Below are 18,592 nucleotides of genomic sequence, written 5' to 3'. Positions count from 1 at the left end.
ATCAGCATTTTAAGGACTCTCCTTCCCCACACCCCCAAAGGTGACTTTTATGCATTTTAAAACTTGAGAACTGCTGTATGGCGTACACGATTTACTGTTTGGTGTAAAACTGATGACCAAATATCAAGATTACCACTACACCTTTCTTGTATATACATTTATAAGACATATAACAACTTCTAAACATTTTGTTTGATTTATTTCTCTCTCTCTCTTTTTTTTTTTGCTTTAGAATTGCACATATTTTCCTTGTATTTAATAAATGTTCTTACTTTTGTGTAGTCGATTAAAATATGTTCAATATTCACTTTTGATGCATTTACAGTAACACAAGAACGTGAGTTACTTTGAAAATTTACTTACCTTGAAATCCTTATGCTCATTCAGAAAGTTCTGAACACATATGATGGTAATTTTCAAGAAGAATATATTTAGTAGATGCTCTCCTTAATTTCCAAGGGTTTCAAGGCTTGCTAAGGGTACTCCTGAGATGGACACCAGAATGGACGACATCAAGGCTGAAGCCACTGACTGCTTGATTATCTCTAAACAGAACAGAAAAACAAGCTGTTGGTCACCTGAAATTCATAGAGAATCTGCTGTGGAGAAGGTTATTTTCAGTAAACTAGCAGTGTTGCTAAATTTAAACTTGGCCTGGGTTTGTTGTTCCCTGATTTAGCACAGTTGTCATTTAAAATTTCATGTCATTGTGAAGTCAGAATTGCATGATGATGTTGCCTGCAGAGGATTCTGGTTGAATTCATATTGCTGTAATTGGCTATTTTTTCTAAACATTGCATCAAGTGGTATAATTACTAATGTTATTTTTGATATGCAGGTGCTACATTTTGGTGCTGAATTTCTTTCTAAGTCAGGGTTGATGAGGTCTCTTGGAAATATATCTTTACATGAAACTCTATCATACCCTGAATATAAGATAAAATGTGATACTTTTACTAAATCCCCATGGAATCATCTGGTACTTTTGCTATATTTTCTTTCACTTTGGTAATGCTTGCCAAGATAATTAGACATAAACAGGAATAATACCCTTTCTAGTCAATATGTGTTGCCTACTCAGGGAAACCAAACTTCTAGTATCTTTGCTGAATGCGTTAAGCAGATGTTGGTAGTGGCTAATCGAAAAAGGAGATAAAAACATCTATTTTTAAATTGGCAATCAATCATACAAGAATTCTCTTAAAGAGTAGAGAAAGCAAAATCTACATAAATACAAGGTCATAGATACAATGACAAGAGTATAATACACATGTAAACACAGAGCATACACTAACAATGGTTCTCCTAAAAGATCCCAGTTCCTGACCACCCAAAAACAATTTCTCACTTTCTTCTTCCTTGGTACGTCTCATAAATAGAGGAGAGAAAATCAAAATTTCATTTCCCTAGCCTCTCTTGCTGCTAAGAGTGGTCACGTGACCCCATTCCGACCCATTAGCTCTAAAAAGTTTGCTGGGTAAGAAATCCAGGCAGAATTTTGCTTTGCAGAAAAACAGAAAGATCCCTGTTCCTCTTCTCTCTTCCTCACATTTGTCTGCTTTGAATAAGGATGTGACACTTGGAGGTAGAGCAGGCATTTTGTCACCATGATGTAAAACACATGACAAGCCCAGAGAAAGATGAAGGCAGAGGCCCTGTTATTGATGAGCAGCTGACCCAATACCACTAACTGCTTGCTCTGGAATTCTATTTGTTTAACTCATTCAGAGTTGGTTTTTTGTTGCCTGCTAACAAAAGCATTGCTGGCTGATAAGTGTTCTGAAAGATTTTTTAAAAATTAGGCGCTGCTGCAATGACTGCAGTGGTACCCAGCTTTTACCTCCATTACAATTTCTGTCGTAATCTACGACAGAAAGGAAGTTCTCATTCTGACAGAGCTTAGAATTTGCCTTTTTTCCACTTCGAGGAAAGCTGTTCATGGGGGAAATAATGGAACATGAGATGATGGCAACTAACATTTTTTTTTTTTTTTTTAATCATCATTTTATTGAGATATATTCACATACCACGCGGTCATACAAAACAAATTGTACTTTCGATTGTTTACAGTACCATTACATAGTTGTACATTCATCACCTAAATCAATCCCTGACACCTTCATTAGCACACACACAAAAATAACAAGAATAATAATTAGAGTGAAAAAGAGCAATTGAAGTAAAAAAGAACACTGGGTACCTTTGTCTGTTTGTTTCCTTCCCCTACTTTTCTACACATCCATCCATAAACTAGACAAAGTGGAGTTTGGTCCTTTTGGCTTTCCCAATCCCATTGTCACCCCTCATAAGCTACATTTTTATACAACTGTCTTCGAGATTCATGGGTTCTGGGTTGTAGTTTGATAGTTTCAGGTATCCACCACCAGCCACCCCAATTCTTTAGAACCTAAAAAGGGTTGTCTAAAGTGTGCGTAAGAGTGCCCACCAGAGTGATCTCTCGGCTCGTTTTGGAATCTCTCTGCCACTGAAGCTTATTTCATTTCCTTTCACATCCCCCTTTTGGTCAAGAAGATGTTCTCCGTCCCACGATGCCGGGTCTACATTCCTCCCCGGGAGTCATATTCTACGTTGCCAGGGAGATTCACTCCCCTGGGTGTCTGATCCCACGTAGGGGGGAGGACAGTGATGTCACCTTTCAAGTTGGCTTAGCCAGAGAGAGAGGGCCACATCTGAGCAACAAAGAGGCATTCAGGAGGAGACTCTTAGGCACAAATATAGGGAGGCCTAGCCTCTCCTTTGCAGCAACCGTCTTCCCAAGGGTAAAACTTACGGTAGAGGGCTCAACCCATCAAACCACCAGTCCCCTATGTCTGTGGTCATGTTAGCAACCATGGAGGTGGGGTAGGCGAATACCCCTGCATTCTCCACAGGCTCCTCAAGGGGGCACTACATCTTTTTTTTTTTTCCTTGTTTTTCTTTTTTTTTTTTTTTTTAACTTTCCCTTCTTTTTTTAAATCAACTGTATGAAAAAAAAAGTTAAAAAGAAAACAAACATACAATAAAAGAACATTTCAAAGAGACCATAACAAGGGAGTAAGAAAAAGACAACTAACCTAAGATAACTGCTTAACTTCCAACATGTTCCTACTTTACCCCAAGAAAGTTACATAATATAGCAACATTTCTGTGAACTTGTTCCTACTATATCCATCAGAAATTAACAGACCATAGTCATTTCTGTGCATCCCCAGAACGTTAAATAGTTTATCTCTTCTTCTTGGATTATTGTTCCCCCTTCCTTAATTGCTCTCTACTGCTAGTTCCCCTACATTCTACATTATAAACCATTTGTTTTACATTTTTCAAAGTTCACATTAGTGGTAGCATATAATATTTCTCTTTTTGTGCCTGGCTTATTTCGCTCAGCATTATGTCTTCAAGGTTCATCCATGTTGTCATATGTTTCACCAGATCGTTCCTTCTTACTGCCGCGTAGTATTCCATCGTGTGTATATACCACATTTTATTTATCCACTCATCTGTTGAAGGACAATTGGGTTGTTTCCATCTCTTGGCAATTGTGAATAATGCTGCTATGAACATTGGCGTGCAGATATCTGTTCGTGTCACTGCTTTCCGATCTTCCGGGTATATACCGAGAAGTGCAATCGCTGGATCGAATGGTAGCTCTATATCTAGTTTTCTAAGGAACTGCCAGACTGACTTCCAGAGTGGCTGAACCATTATACAGTCCCACCAACAATGAATAAGAGTTCCAATTTCTCCACATCCCCTCCAGCATTTGTAGTTTCCTGTTTGTTTAATGGCAGCCATTCTAACCGGTGTTAGATGGTATCTCATTGTGGTCTTAATTTGCATCTCTCTAATAGCTAGTGAAGCTGAACATTTTTTCATGTGTTTCTTGGCCATTTGTATTTCCTCTTCAGAGAACTGTCTTTTCATATCTTTTGCCCATTTTATAATTGGGCTGTCTGTACTATTGTCATTGAGTTGTAGGATTTCTTTGTATATGCAAGATATCAGTCTTTTGTCAGATACATGGTTTCCAAAAATTTTTTTCCCATTGAGTTGGCTGCCTCTTTACCTTTTTGAGAAATTCCTTTGAGGTGCAGAAACTTCTAAGCTTGAGGAGTTCCCATTTATCTAGTTTCTCTTTTGTTGCTTGTGCTTTTGGTGTAAAGTCTAGGAAGTGGCCGCCTAATACAAGGTCTTGAAGATGTTTTCCTACATTATCTTCTAGGAGTTTTATGGTACTTTCTTTTATATTGAGATCTTTGGTCCATTTTGAGTTAATTTTTGTGTAGGGGGTGAGGTAGGGGTCCTCTTTCATTCTTTTGGATATGGATATCCAACTCTCCCAGCCCCATTTGTTGAAAAGACCATTATGACTCAGTTCAGTGACTTTGGGGGCCTTATCAAAGATCAGTCGGCCATAGATCTGAGGGTCTATCTCTGAATTCTCAATTCGATTCCATTGATCTATATGTCTGTCTTTGTGCCAGTACCATGCTGTTTTGGCAACTGTGGCTTTATAATAAGCTTCAAAGTCAGGGAGTGTAAGTCCTCCCACTTCGTTTTTCTTTTTTAGGGTGTCTTTAGCAAGTCGAGGCATCTTCCCTTTCCAAATAAATTTGATAACTAGCTTTTCCAAGTCTGCAAAGTAGGTTGTTGGAATTTTGATTGGCATTGCATTGAATCTGTAGATGAGTTTGGGTAGAATTGACATCTTAATGACATTTAGCCTTCCTATCCATGAACATGGAATATTTTTCCATATTTTAAGGTCCCCTTCTATTTCTTTTAGTAGAGTTATGTAGTTTTCTTTGTATAGGTCTTTTACATCTTTGGTTAAGTTTATTCCTAGGTACTTGATTTTTTTAGTTGCTATTGAAAATGGTATCTTTTTCTTGAGTGTCTCTTCAGTTTGTTCATTTCTAGCATATAGAAACATTACTGACTTATGTGCATTAACCTTGTATCCCGCTACTTTGCTAAATTTGTTTATTAGCTCTAGTAGCTGTATCGTCGATTTCTCAGGGTTTTCTAGATATAAGATCATATCATCTGCAAACAATGACAGTTTTACTTGTTCTTTTCCAATTTGGATGCCTTTTATTTCTTTGTCTTGCCGGATTGCCCTGGCTAGCACTTCCAGCACAATGTTGAATAACAGTGGTGACAGCGGGCATCTTTGTCTTGTTCCTGATCTTAGAGGGAAGGCTTTCAGTCTCTCACCATTGAGTACTATGCTGGCTGTGGGTTTTTCATATATGCTCTTTATCATGTTGAGGAAGTTTCCTTCAATTCCTACCTTTTGAAGTGTTTTTATCAAAAAGGGATGTTGGATTTTGTCAAATGCTTTTTCAGCATCTATTGAGATGATCAATTGATTTTTCCCTTTCGAGTTTTTAATGTGTTGTAATACATTGATTGTTTTTCTTATGTTGAACCATCCTGGCATGCCTGGAATGAACCCCACTTGGTCATGGTGTATGATTTTTTTAATGTGTCTTTGGATTCGAATTGCAAGTATTTTGTTGAGGATTTTTGCATCTATATTCATTAGGGAGATTGGCCAGTAGTTTTCCTTTTTTGTAGCATCTTTGCCTGGTTTTGGTATTAGATTGATGTTAGCTTCATAAAATGAGTTAGGTAGTGTTCCATTTTTTTCAATGTTTTGAAAGAGTTTGAGTAAGATTGGCGTCAGTTCTTTCTGGAAAGTTTGGTAGAATTCCCCTGTGAAGCCATCTGGCCCTGGGCATTTATTTGTGGGAAGATTTTTGATGACTGATTGGATCTCTTTGCTTGTGATGGGTTGCTTGAGGTCTTCTATTTCTTCTCTGGTCAGTCTAGGTTGTTCATATGTTTCCAGGAAATTGTCCATTTCTTCTACATTATCCAGTTTGTTGCCATACAGTTGTTCAAAATATCCTCTTATAATTTTTTTAATTTCTTCAGGATCTGCAGTTATGTCACCTTTTTCATTCATTATTTTGTTTATATGGGTCTTCTCTCTTTTTGATTTTGTCAGTCTAGCTAGGGGCTTGTCAATCTTGTTGATCTTCTCAAAGAACCAACTTTTGGTGATATTTATCCTTTCTATTGTTTTTTTGTTCTCTATGTCATTTATTTCTGCTTTAATCCTTGTTATTTCTTTTCTTGTACTTGGTTTAGGATTGGTTTGCTGTTCATTTTCTAGCTTCTTCAGTTGATCCATTAGTTCTTTGATTTTGGCTCTTTCTTCCTTTTTAATATATGCGTTTAGTGCTATAAATTTCCCCCTTAGCACTGCTTTTGCTGCATCCCATAGGTTTTGGTATGTTGTGTTCTCATTTTCATTCGTCTCTATATATTTAGCAATTTCTCTTGCTATTTCTTCTTTAACCCACTGTTTGTTTAGGAGTGTGTTGTTTAACCTCCAGGTATTTGTGAATTTTCTAAGTCTCTGATGGTTATTGACTTCTAATTGTATTCCATTGTGGTCAGAGAATATGCTTTGAATAATTTCAATCTTTTTAAATTTATTGAGGCTTGTTTTATGTCCCAGCATATGATCTATTCTGGAGAAAGTTCCATGAGCACTAGAAAAGTATGTGTATCCTGGTGATTTGGGATGTAATGTCCTGTATATGTCTGTTAAATCTAATTCATTTATCAGATTGTTTAGGTTTTCAATTTCCTTATTGGTCTTCTGTCTGGTTGATCTATCTATAGGAGAGAGTGATGTGTTGAAGTCTCCCACAATTATTGTGGAAACATCAATTGCTTCCTTTAGTTTTGCCAGTGTTCCTCTCATGTATTTTGTGGCACCTTGATTGGGTGCATAGACATTTACGATTGTTATTTCTTCTTGCTGAATTGCCCCTTTTATTAGTATGTAGTGGCCTTCTTTGTCTCTCAAAACATCCCTGCATTTGAAGTCTATTTTATCTGAGATTAATATTGCTACACCTGCTTTCTTTTGGCTGTAGCTTGCATGAAATATTTTTTTCCATCCTTTCACTTTCAGTTTCTTTGTGTCCCTGTGTCTAAGATGAGTCTCTTGTATGCAACATATTGATGGTTCATTTTTTTTGATCCATTCTGCGAATCTATATCTTTTAATTGGGGAGTTTAATCCATTTACATTCAACGTTAAAACCGTGAAGGCATTTCTTGAATCGGCCATCTTATCCTTTGGTTTATGTTTGCCATATTTTTCCCCTCTCTCTATTAATATCCTTTATTGTACCCATACAGAATCTCTTTAGTACTGAACCTTTCTCCAAGTCTCTCTGTCCTGTCTTTGTTTCTCTGTCTGTAGGGCTCCCTTTAGTATCTCCAGTAGGGCAGGTCTCTTGTTAGCAAATTCTCTCAGCATTTGTTTGTCTGTGAAAAATTTAAGCTCTCCCTCAAATTTGAAGGAGAGCTTTGCTGGATAAAGTATTCTTGGCTGGAAATTTTTCTCACTCAGAATTTTAAATATATCGTGCCACTGCCTTCTCGCCTCCATGGTGGCTGCTGAGTAGTCACTACTTAGTCTTATGCTGTTTCCTTTGTATGTGGTGAATTGCTTTTCTCTTGCTGCTTTCAGAACTTGCTCCTTCTCTTCTGTGTTTGACAGTGTGGTCAGTATATGTCTCGGAGTGGGTTTATTTGGATTTATTCTATTTGGAGTTCGCTGAGCATTTATGATTTGTGTATTTATGTTGTTTAGAAGATTTGGGAAGTTTTCCCCAACAATTTCTTTGAATACTCTTCCTAGACCTTTACCCTTTTCTTCCCCTTCTGGGACACCAATGAGTCTTATATTTGGACGTTTCATATTATCTATCATATCCCTGAGGTCCATTTCGATTTTTTCAATTTTTTTCCCCATTCTTTCTTTTATGCTTTCATTTTCCATTCTGTCATCTTCCAGGTCACTGATTCGTTGTTCAACTTCCTCTAGTCTTGTACTATGAGTGTCCAGAATCTTTTTAATTTGGTCAACAGTTTCTTTAATTTCCATAAGATCATCCATTTTTTTATTTAGTCTTGCATTGTCTTCTTTATGCTCTTCTAGAGTCTTCTTGATTTCCTTCATATCCTGTACTATGGTCTCATTGTTCATCTTTAGTTCTTTGAGTAGCTGCTCTATGTGCTGTGTCTCTTCTGGTCTTTTGATTTGGGTGCTTGGGCTTGGGTTATCCATATCGTCTGGTTTTTTCATATGCTTTATAATTTTCTGTTGTTTTTGGCCTCGTGGCATTTGCTGAACTTGATAGGGTTCTTTTAGGGTTTGTAGACCTATTGAAGTCCTTATCTCTAATTTATCAGATCTACAGCTTCGTGGAGTACACTTTCTCTAACTAACCAGCAGGTGGCGTCCACGAGCCACCTGTTCTCCACAAGCCAGTTCTCCCCTGCTTAGCCTTTTTGGTGAGTGGGGGAGTGAGTCTTGTGGGGCGCAATTGGTGTACCAAGCTTGCGTGTGTAGTTGGTGTTGCCTGCCCTGTATGTGGGGCGTGTTTCTGGGCAGTCGGGGAGGGGGGGTGGCCCTAACAATCAAATCTCCCTGATGATCCTAGAGTTTTAACGCTGCTGCAATAGTCTAATCCTTCAGTTCAGTCCTGCCACAGTTTGTCTCTGCCACTGACCCACAAGTCTTTGGTATTGGCGTATGGCTCCTGAGACTTGCAAGTGGGCCCCTCTTCCAGGCCGTGCACCCCGGGTCCTCTGTTGAGGGATGACTGTGCTTTGTCACAGGTGAGTGCCGTCCCCCCAGGGCAGTTCTGGGCTGCTGGGCTGTGTAGGGAGGCTCCCAGTCTGCTCAAATGATGGCTGAATGGGGCTTTGTTAATTCACACTGCTCCACCTTCCCAGCTCTGGGACAATCAGCTGAGGTTGCAGGGAAGGCTAATGTCCACGCCCAGTATTGTGGTGTGTGCCTGTTATTTGAAGCACTTCCATCACACTGGGTTGTCTGGGGCAGCTCTGGGCTATGGGGCTGGCGATGGGCAGGAGTGTTTCCTGTCCACCAGGATGGTGGCTGTTAGCGGACACGCCCCTTTTCTTGGGAAGTTGTGGTGTTTAGTGAATTTTCCCAGCCACTGGATTATTGCCTTTTGTCTCAGAGCTCTCTCAGTTCTGCTCTTGACTTGACGTGCCCAAATTGCAATTCTTTGAATCTTTCTGTATTGGGCTTCTTAGAGTAATTGTTTTAGAAAAAGTAAAAAGGATTAAAAAAAAAAAAAAAAAAAAGGGCCCTCCTCAGAGATCTAATGGGTTATTGAAATGCTAATAGACACAGCAACCAGGGCCATTAAGGAAAGGTCCACAGGGCAGAGAGATCAGCTTTTCTTCGGGATTTGCATATGCGCCTCAAGGCCTGAGCTCCGCCCTTCCCCTTTCTGTGTTCACCAGAACTCCAAAAATCCTCTGCTTTTATTTTGGAGTTTTTCGTGTTATTTTTATTTTTTTTTTTCTATGCCTGTCTCCTCTCTGCTGGGCTGGCAGCTCTCAGATTCTCCGGTGTCTGGTCTCAGTCTATCTATGGTTGGAATCTGGATCAGTAGAATGAGTTTCCGATAAGAGCAGCCACTGCAGTTCTCCCTTCTCCTTCCCGGAGCTGACAGCCCCTCCTCCCACGGGACCAAGCCTGGCAGGGAGGGGCGCGGGTCCCCTGGCCGCAAAAACTTACAGATTTCGCTGATCTCAGCAGTTCGACATTTTCATGAGTGTTGTATGAAGTATGCCCAAAGACAGATTGCTCTGTGGTGTCCAGTCCACGCAGTTCCTGGCTTTTTACCCACTTTCCTGGAGGAGTAACTAAAACCTACAGCTCACCAGTCTGCCATCTTGCCCCGCCTCGGCAACTAACATTTAAAAAAAAAAAAATGGAAAGCCTTGTTCAGGGATAGTTTTGGAAGAAGAGGGTCCAGCGAATGGCAGGTAAAAAGTAGGATCTCATCTTCTCTGTGCTAAAGCCATCACAGTATTCAATATCTCAGTATATATGTTATGTTCTACAATAAAAAATACAATAAAAAAACTCAGTGAAACAGTTTGAAGGTTCACCTCTGTGCCAGTTTGAATGTATTGTGTCCCCCAAACACCATTATCTTTGATGTAGTCTTGTGTGGCAGATATTTTGGTGCTGATTAGATTTCCTTGGAATGTGCCCCACCCAGCTGTGGGTGATGACTCTGATGAGATATTCCTATGGAGGCATGGCCCCACCCATTCAGGGTGGGCCTTGATCAGTGGAGCCATGTAAATGAGCTGACTCAAAGAGAAGGGGCTCAGTGCAGCTGTGAGTGATGTTTTGAAGAGGAGCAAGCTTGCTAGAGAGGAACGTCCTGGGAGAAAGCCATTTTGAAACCAGAACTTTGGAGCAGACGCCAGCCACGTGCCTTTCCAGCTAACAGAGGTTTTCTGGACACCACTGGCCATCCTCCAGTGAAGGTACCCGATTGCTGATGTGCTACCTTGGACACTTTACGGCCTTAAGACTGTAACTGTGTAGCCAAATAAACCCCCTTTTTATAAAAGCCAATCCATCTCTGGTGTTTTGCATTCTGCAGCATTAGCAAACTAAAACAGATTTTGGTACCAGAGAAGTGGGGTGCTTTTGCTGCTGAGTTTGCAAATACCAAACATGTTGGAACGGCTTTTTAAATGGATAAGGGGAAGATTCTGGAAGAATTGGGAGGAGCTTGATAGAAAAGGCCAAAACTGCTTTAAAGAGACTGTTTATGGAAATATGGACTCTAAAGATACTTCTGATGAGGACTTGAGCAGAAATGATGAATGTGCTGTTGCAAACTGGAAGAAAGATGATCCTTGTTTTAAAGTGGCAGAGAATTTGGCAAAATTGAGTCCTGGTGTCAGATGGAAGGAAGAATTTGAAAGTGACAACCTGGAGTACTTAGCTGAGGAGATCTCCAGACTACATGTGGAGGATATACCCTGGATTCTCCTTGCAGCTTACAGTAAAATGCGAGCAGAGAGAGATAAACTTAGAACTGAACTCTTGGGTTCAAAGAAATGAGAAGCTGATGACGTGGAGAATTATGGGCTTCCAGGGGGTGGAATCCCAGAAGCTACAGCCCAATGTGAGGATGTAACCAAACATAGAACCCAGCCGCCATTTCAGTACAAGCCAAGATTGGAGATGGAATTATCCAGAAAGGATTTGTGGAAAGTCCTATTGTCTGAAGGCTTTGACCCCTGTGTGCTTCATGCAAAGCCAACAGAATTTTTGCGAGATCTTTATAGACAGAGCCATTGTCAGTGAGGACTGGAGGAGAAAGACAAGGAACAAATTGAAGGAAAAATTTCTTCAAAGACAGAGCCATGGAGGTTGAGGTCTGGAGTCAAGAGGCCTTGGGCTGGGAGAATGGAGCAGCCCACACGCATGGAAAGGGTGAGTTTGCCCCGGAGGTCGAGGGTGGGCATTCCACCTCGATGCTCTGGAAGAGTTTTGCCACCCCGAGCCCCAAAGAGGGTGGAGCACATTCCCAAGGAATTGGGGAAAGCCTGGCTGCCACCCCACTGTTCTGAAGGGGTTGAGCATGTGCCCCGGAGATGGAAGGGAATCCAGGAGCTGCCCCAATGTTTGAGGAGTGTGGGGCCGAGAAGGTGGTCTCCCCAATGTGTGGATATGTTGGAGCACTCACCCAAGCATTTGGAGAGGAAAAGGCTGCCACAAAGGCCCTTAGGAAGGGTTAGACTCCCGCTCTCTCAAGCCCCAAGGATGCAACATTGTTCTGTAAATGACTCTCAGACTTTGAAATCTAATGGAGTTTGTCCTGCGGGTTTTAGGAACTGTTTTGGTCCTGTTAACCCTGTTTTCCTTACTCTTTCTCCTTATGGCAATGGGAATGTTTATCCTATGAATGTCCCTCCTTTGTATATTGGAAGCATATAACTTGTTCTAAGTCCACAAATCCAAAGCTAAAGGAGAATTATGCCTTAGGACCCACCACGCCTGTAATTGATTTTGATAGGATCTTGTACTTAACTTTTGTTACTGAAATGATTTAAGTTTTTGTGATATTGTGATGGAATGAATGTATTTTGTATTTGGAAAGATAATGTCATTTTGGGGTCCAGGGGGTGGAATGTGCCAGTTTGAATGTATTGTGTTCCCCAAACGCCATTATCTTTGATGTAGTCTTGTGGGGCAGACATTTTGGTGCTGATTAGATTTGCTTGGAATGTGCCCCACCCAGCTGTGGGTGATGACTCTGATGAGACATTCCCATGGAGGCATGGCCCCACCCATTCAGGGTGCGCCTTGATCAGTGGAGCCATATAAATGAGCTGACTCAAAGAGAAGGTGCTCAGTGCACCAGCGATTGCTGGTGTGCTACCTTGGACACTTTATGGCCTTAAGACTGTAACTGTGTAGCCAAATAAACCCCCATTTTATAAAAGCCAGTCCATCTCTGGTGTTTTGCATTCCGCAGCATTAGCAAACTAGAACAACCTCAAAATACATTCTCATTATCTTAATAAGTTCTGTGGATTCTTTCTTTGAAATATTTTTCAGATCCATAACTTCATTGTCTTCCTTTTTCAACATTTCTTACTCAACCACAGTCCAGGCTTTCACTATCTCTTTCCCACATTATTGCCATAGACTCATTAACAGATTTCTCTTTTCCTTTTCTCATAAACATTGCAGTATGTCCTACAATGGTCTCAAGACTTCACTTCTTAAAATGCTACTTTCATTGGATCCCTCTTCTGTCAAAACTCAAGAACTACCATTTCATTTTTCAGATTCAGTTCAAGGTCCTTAACCTGACATTTAAGTTTCCTCATAATATGGACCCTTCTAGATATCCTATACCCCTTCCTAACTCTCCATGTGGTTTGGTGGGAGGATTTTTCCTCACTCTAGAGATTCACCATGATTGGTTTAGATAACCAGCATCTCTCAATCCCTACCTATAATGATAGGAATGAACATATGACTTTAGTAGGTCAATCAGTTTCCCTTCTGGGTCTCTGGTTGCCTTATTATCCCAGAAAACTTTTTTTTTTTTTTTTTTGCTAGACATGAGCATGTAAACATGTAGCCTCTGGGACCACTGACAGCCATCTTGGGATCACAAAAGGAGAATTTGCCGGAAATTAAGTCAACACCAAGGAAACGAAGCTGAAAAATAAAAAAGAACTTGTTTCTGAGCATGTTGTCTACTCCTGGACAGAACCTTGTTTGAAAGTAGACTATCCTGAACTTTTCAATTATATGTGAGTCTATAGATTCCTGTTTATGATTAAGCCAGTTTGTGTTGTATTACCTTTGTTTGCAACCAAAAAGATCCTTTCAACCTATTTATTTATATTTTTGTCAGGTGCCCACTACTTCATTCATTTACTCTCATTTCTTGTCTTATCCATATTCAGTCTTCTTTTTATGACCCAACCCTCTTTCCCCATGAAACCTTCCAGACTCTTCTACTTCATAATATGGGAATCCTATTCTAAACTACTTTATTATCCATTGTATATACCAATAAAAGAATTCATCAAGTCTATGCTGTTATCTTTTGATGACGACCCTCATATCTCATCTCTAGCTTAAATTTTTTTACTCTTATTTTCAGATGTTGTTACTAACTGAATAGCTGTCATCTCAACTTGTATATTTTGAAGGCTCCTCAAACTGAACTTGTTTATAGCTGAATTCATAAAAGCCTTCCCTCAGAAACAACCTTCCCCTTATTAAATAGCGCTATCAGCTATCAGTTGGATAAGACAAAAACCAAGGTCTCATCTTTGATTCTTCTCTTCTCCCTCAGCCCCAATATTTAGTCATCTAGTTCATTTGATTTTACTTCATAAATCTACTCTGCTCTTCTTTCTATATCCACCTCAGTCTCCTCCTCCTCCTCCTCCTCTTCCTTCTCTTCCTCCTCCTCTTCCTCCTCCTCCTCCTCCTCTTCCATCACCATCACAGCCACCACCACTACCCTATTACCCTTGTCTGTTCCTGGGGATACTGCATGGTTTCTTTCTGTCTCCATACATTTTGTTCCCCTCCAATATGGTCTCCTCATGGCATCTAGAGTGATCATTTAAAAATACGTAACTAACCATGTCAATTCATTGTTTAAATGCCTTCAATGCTTTCTCACTGTTCTTGGAATAAAGGCTAAAATCTTATCGTGGCATACAATGCCTCACATTTTCCAATCTCTGTCTATCTCTTCAGCCTCCTATCCCTAGAGAGCAGTGATCATTTCCATTTGGCTCAGGTTTTGATGCCCAGAATTCAGCAGAGGGCTTTGCACATAGTAGATATTCAATAAATATTTGTTGAATGAATGAACAATTACCTTGCCGTGACACTTGAACTATGAATTGCCTTGTATTAGTAATTTTTCTTTATATTTTATTTTCTGAATTATTATAAGTATATTGAAGGCAAACCTGTGTCTTATATTCCTTTGTACTCTATCCTATAGCAGAATGTCATGCAAGTGGTAAGGGTTCAAAAGGTATTTGGTTATATTGATATTGGTGATTCTATTTTGATTCCTTTTGAAAAGGTTGATGTTTGTTCTCTCACAATGGGCAGGTAATTGCTTTTCTATAAGACCAAAAATGAACAAGGGGGAAATATGATTCTGCCAAAAAAAAACAGAAGCAAAAATAGGAAGCCTTTTTGATCACAATTCTACAGAATTTGCACAGATTAAATATAAAGGAGCTATTCCACTGCATGGCATGGAAAACCCAAGGATGAGCCATGAGGTATACAGAAAAACACTTGAACATGATGTTTGCTACTTTCACTGTCATACTTTCAAATATTTTATATTTCTCTTTAGAAATATTTCATCTTTGATGATTATAAGCAGAGTCAATAATTTTAATAACTAATGGCTGAAGTTTTTTTGAATAGAGATTGATTATCTTGGGAAATGGTTACCCCTAATGTGAATTAATTACTAGTTATTGGGCACTTACCTGAAAAGAGCAGAAGGAATTTCAGAAATTCAAAGGCAGGTATGAAATATTAGCCCACACTATATATTGATATCACACAAACTAACAGATTTGCCAGAGCACCCTAAAATTAAGAACATGCACTGGAGACCTACAAGCAATTAACCAGTAAGGCCATGAGTATATTTTGATGAACAGGAAGGACACAGGCACACATGTTGCTTGGAGGCTTCTGACTGTTCAATTTGGCCAGATAATGTTTTCCAACAAAGAATGGTAGGTAGAATAAGGATTGAGGAGACCCAGTTGGAAGAGAGGCCAGGATATATAAGAATAAACAATACAAATTTTGCACCTGAATTAAATTCTTGAGCAGGCTTAAACTTCGGTTTCTTAAACACCAGTTGAAGTTTGCCTATGGCATATTTATAGAAAAGGTAATTGCCTTTGGGTTTCCATAGTCCTGTTTTTCTATTATAAGTATCTTCTAATTTTCTCAGGGTATTTAACCTGTTAGGGAGTTTGTAAAACTAAAAACAAAAAATGAAAGAAAGTAAAGAAAGAAAGAAAAAAGTAACTCTCTTGCATGAAATGCATTTTGAAAATGGGTACAAATAGTTGTCCTAACAATCAGAAAGTAGCCTATATTACACTTTTTCCATGGGTATTAAAAGATATTTTAAAAAACAAGTATTCCACCATTTAATATTCAACTGCTTTTCAAGCAAAATAAGGAATTCCACCTGGGTGTCAGTTATGATTTCATTTTTCCTGTAACGTCAACTTCAAGGGGCAGGTTGAAGCTTCACTGTTTATTTTGCTCTTCTTTGTATAAATAAAAAATGAGCTTAACTGAATGATGGAAGAACAGATTCTTATGCCCTGTCTCTTTATGCATGCTTCTTTCCTGAATGAGGACAAAAACTGATTTTCAAATATGACTTTTTACTTGCTAACCTTTTTAGCTTTATTTATTAACTTCTGAATCTATTGACTGGATTGGTTTTGTTCTTTTGCATGAAAATTGATATATATTCTATAATTACAGTACCAAATTTTGTCTTTCTTTAAAAATTATTTTGCTAAGAGTATGAGATTGCCTATTTATGCATACTTTATATGTTTTTCTCTGAATACCGGCATAAGAATGTAGGAAGTTTTATCTTCTTCTAGCTCAAAGATTTACAACATCCTGTAGTATCTCCTATTAAAAAAGTAAAATCCTGCCATAATTTTGAAAATAACCCAAGAGAAAAAGAGGAATAATACTGTCTGATAAGAACAAAACATGTAAAAAATATACAAAATATATCCTTGATTACCCCTTTATGATTAGTCTTTTATAATTTTTCTCAATAAATGAGTGACTGAAGAATGTGGGAACTCCCTGTACTGCATTAGGGAAATCTGGAAAGAATGCCACAAAAAGAAACAGGACTGGAATGAGATTACAAAAGCTAAAATTATATTACTACTGGTCTCAAAGAAAAATAATACTATGCAGAGGTGATTAGATGAGAGCAGTAGTTAAAAAACTTTTTTTAACAGTATCCATCCACCCCCAAAACAATTCTTACACAGAACCTTGATTCTGTGGAGCATGGTTTGAACTCTACTAGCTTTGAGAATAAAGGGGAAATCCAGGAGTCAGAAGTTGCCAGTATTGTCAGGAGGCTGTACATATTCCTGATGAGTGGAAGTCACTAACTCAGATGATTCTTCAAACCTTCCTTAAATCTGGAGGATGCAGCCTTCGCAGCCTTCCACGTTTACTAGGTCAGCTTCCCCAGTGACTGCCAGACCAGTGGGAGCACTCTGGGAAGAGGATACAAAGGGTACCAAGGTTTTGGACCTGGTAGAGGAGTAGCCCCCGTTCAGGAGAAGGCCATCTGATACAGGAAGTTCAGGCCCTCCTGAGTCTAGCAGGATGAGATTACCATCTTCAGTCTGATAATGTAGAAATTTGTACTCTGAATTGGGGGTAAATTCCACAACAGCAGATCCATTATGGGGTTCATTATGGACAGCCATCTGGTTTACCCCTTCCAACACAATGATCTTTACTCTGTCATTCTGCCATGGGCATTTTTCCCACCCTTTAAAAAAAATGATCAAATATCTGTTATTCCTGAATTTCTCTTTTCTTTGCACCATAGTGATAATTATTACAAATCATACACTAGTCACATAAGGTAAGATGCACTCAAGGATGCAGACACTCAATTCACTTATCCAATAGGTAAACAAGTCCTCATTGAAGAGTTGTAATAAATGGAAACATGCATAATTTTTCATAGTATATGTATATATGACTGTATATAGCTCTATTTAAAACTCATAGAAAATGTTTACATTGAATGGGTTCTTTCATATTTAAATGTTTATTCTTTACTCCCTACTATTTTAAAGTGTGTATGTTTATTTGTATTTGATTAACAACAGTTGAATTTTTTCTGTGTCTTTTCTTCAGGGAGGAGTCTATTGCGGGTAGGTAGAGACGATGCTTTCCATATCCCTCTGCTGGTGACAGTACAATGTCTGACTTACAGTGGAGACTTACTGCATGATGATGATCACTACACACACAATTATGCATGGGTACAAAAGAGATAAATGCTTCTAGCCTTTATCTGCTATCATTTTCATTTATTTCTGGCACTAGCAAGACAAGATTTGCATTACTTCTGAGCACAGGCATGATGCATTTAGATACGCTTTTCCATCTCTCCACAGGATAAAACATATGCCACATAACAATTGGTACTGCAATTTTACGCTGAATTGAAATATTTTAGAATTTGATGGGCTCAATATATATATATAAATACAAAAAAGACAGATTTCAAAGAACAAGAAAATGTTTAACTATATTTTCAAAACTGCTGACTCGAAGCCCATTTTATCAGTGCTGCTTTCTCAGAACATTTCTCAGAAAGTCAGTTACACGTATATTGTATGATGACTTTAAAGATGGGTCTATATATGCTAAAATGACTTAAGATATTTTCTTGACTTATATCAAATGAACAATCTAAATATGCTTCAAAAACTCTTCACAACAAAAAAAGACTACCTATTTTTGTTGAAAGGCATGGAAGTTGACTATGTTGGGAAACATAGGAAATTCAAGGATTACTTTATATTTCTGCACAGCATCATTTTTTCCCTCAAATCCATTTGACAGAAAGATGTAAGAAGCATGATTTCTTCTGTTAACTTTATTATCAAGGGAAAATTCAAATGAGTTAAAACTAAAAAAAGATATCAGTACTGGATTGTTGTGAAATAGCTCTGAAATGAGGTGAATGATGAGGCTTCTAATAAAGGCTCTATTATGGCCTGATATAAATCATTCCTTCCTGAAGGGTTTTATTTTGTCCATCCATATAAAAAAGGATTTGGATTAAAGCAGTGCTTTTTAAGCCTTTGTTGCAACTTAAAATACCTGGATTTTAAAATCTATCCATGCTGAGGCCCTATCCCCAAAGATTCTTTGTCAATTGGTTTGTGGTGGGGAAATTAAGACTCAAAAAGTTCCCCCAATTAATTATAATATGAAGTCTGAGTTGAGAAGCACTGAGTATATGATCTTTAAGCACCTTTACCACCTGTGGTGGATTGAATTGTGTACCCGAGACAAGACATGTTATTTGTCTTGGTCCATATTTTTGTGGCGTGGACCCACTGT

The 18,592-nt window shown here is 38.7% G+C and overlaps 1 protein-coding gene across 4 annotated transcripts in view; it reads right to left on the bottom strand.

The window, feature by feature from the left end:
* HS3ST5 (heparan sulfate-glucosamine 3-sulfotransferase 5) overlaps positions 1 to 18,592 on the bottom strand; it is a 319,040-nt gene that overhangs the window by 187,871 nt on the left and 112,577 nt on the right. For all 4 annotated transcript variants that reach the window (XM_037842995.1, XM_037842997.1, XM_037842998.1 and 1 more), the window contains exon 2: positions 364 to 545. The gene's annotated coding sequence lies outside the window, so the exon portion shown is untranslated. The remainder of the gene's footprint in view (positions 1 to 363; positions 546 to 18,592) is intronic.

The sequence above is a fragment of the Choloepus didactylus genome, chromosome 7, assembly GCF_015220235.1.
Source record: "Choloepus didactylus isolate mChoDid1 chromosome 7, mChoDid1.pri, whole genome shotgun sequence".
NCBI lineage: Eukaryota > Metazoa > Chordata > Mammalia > Pilosa > Megalonychidae > Choloepus > Choloepus didactylus.
Note: the sequence above shows the minus strand (reverse complement) of the source record. Positions and strands in the feature narration are given on the sequence as shown.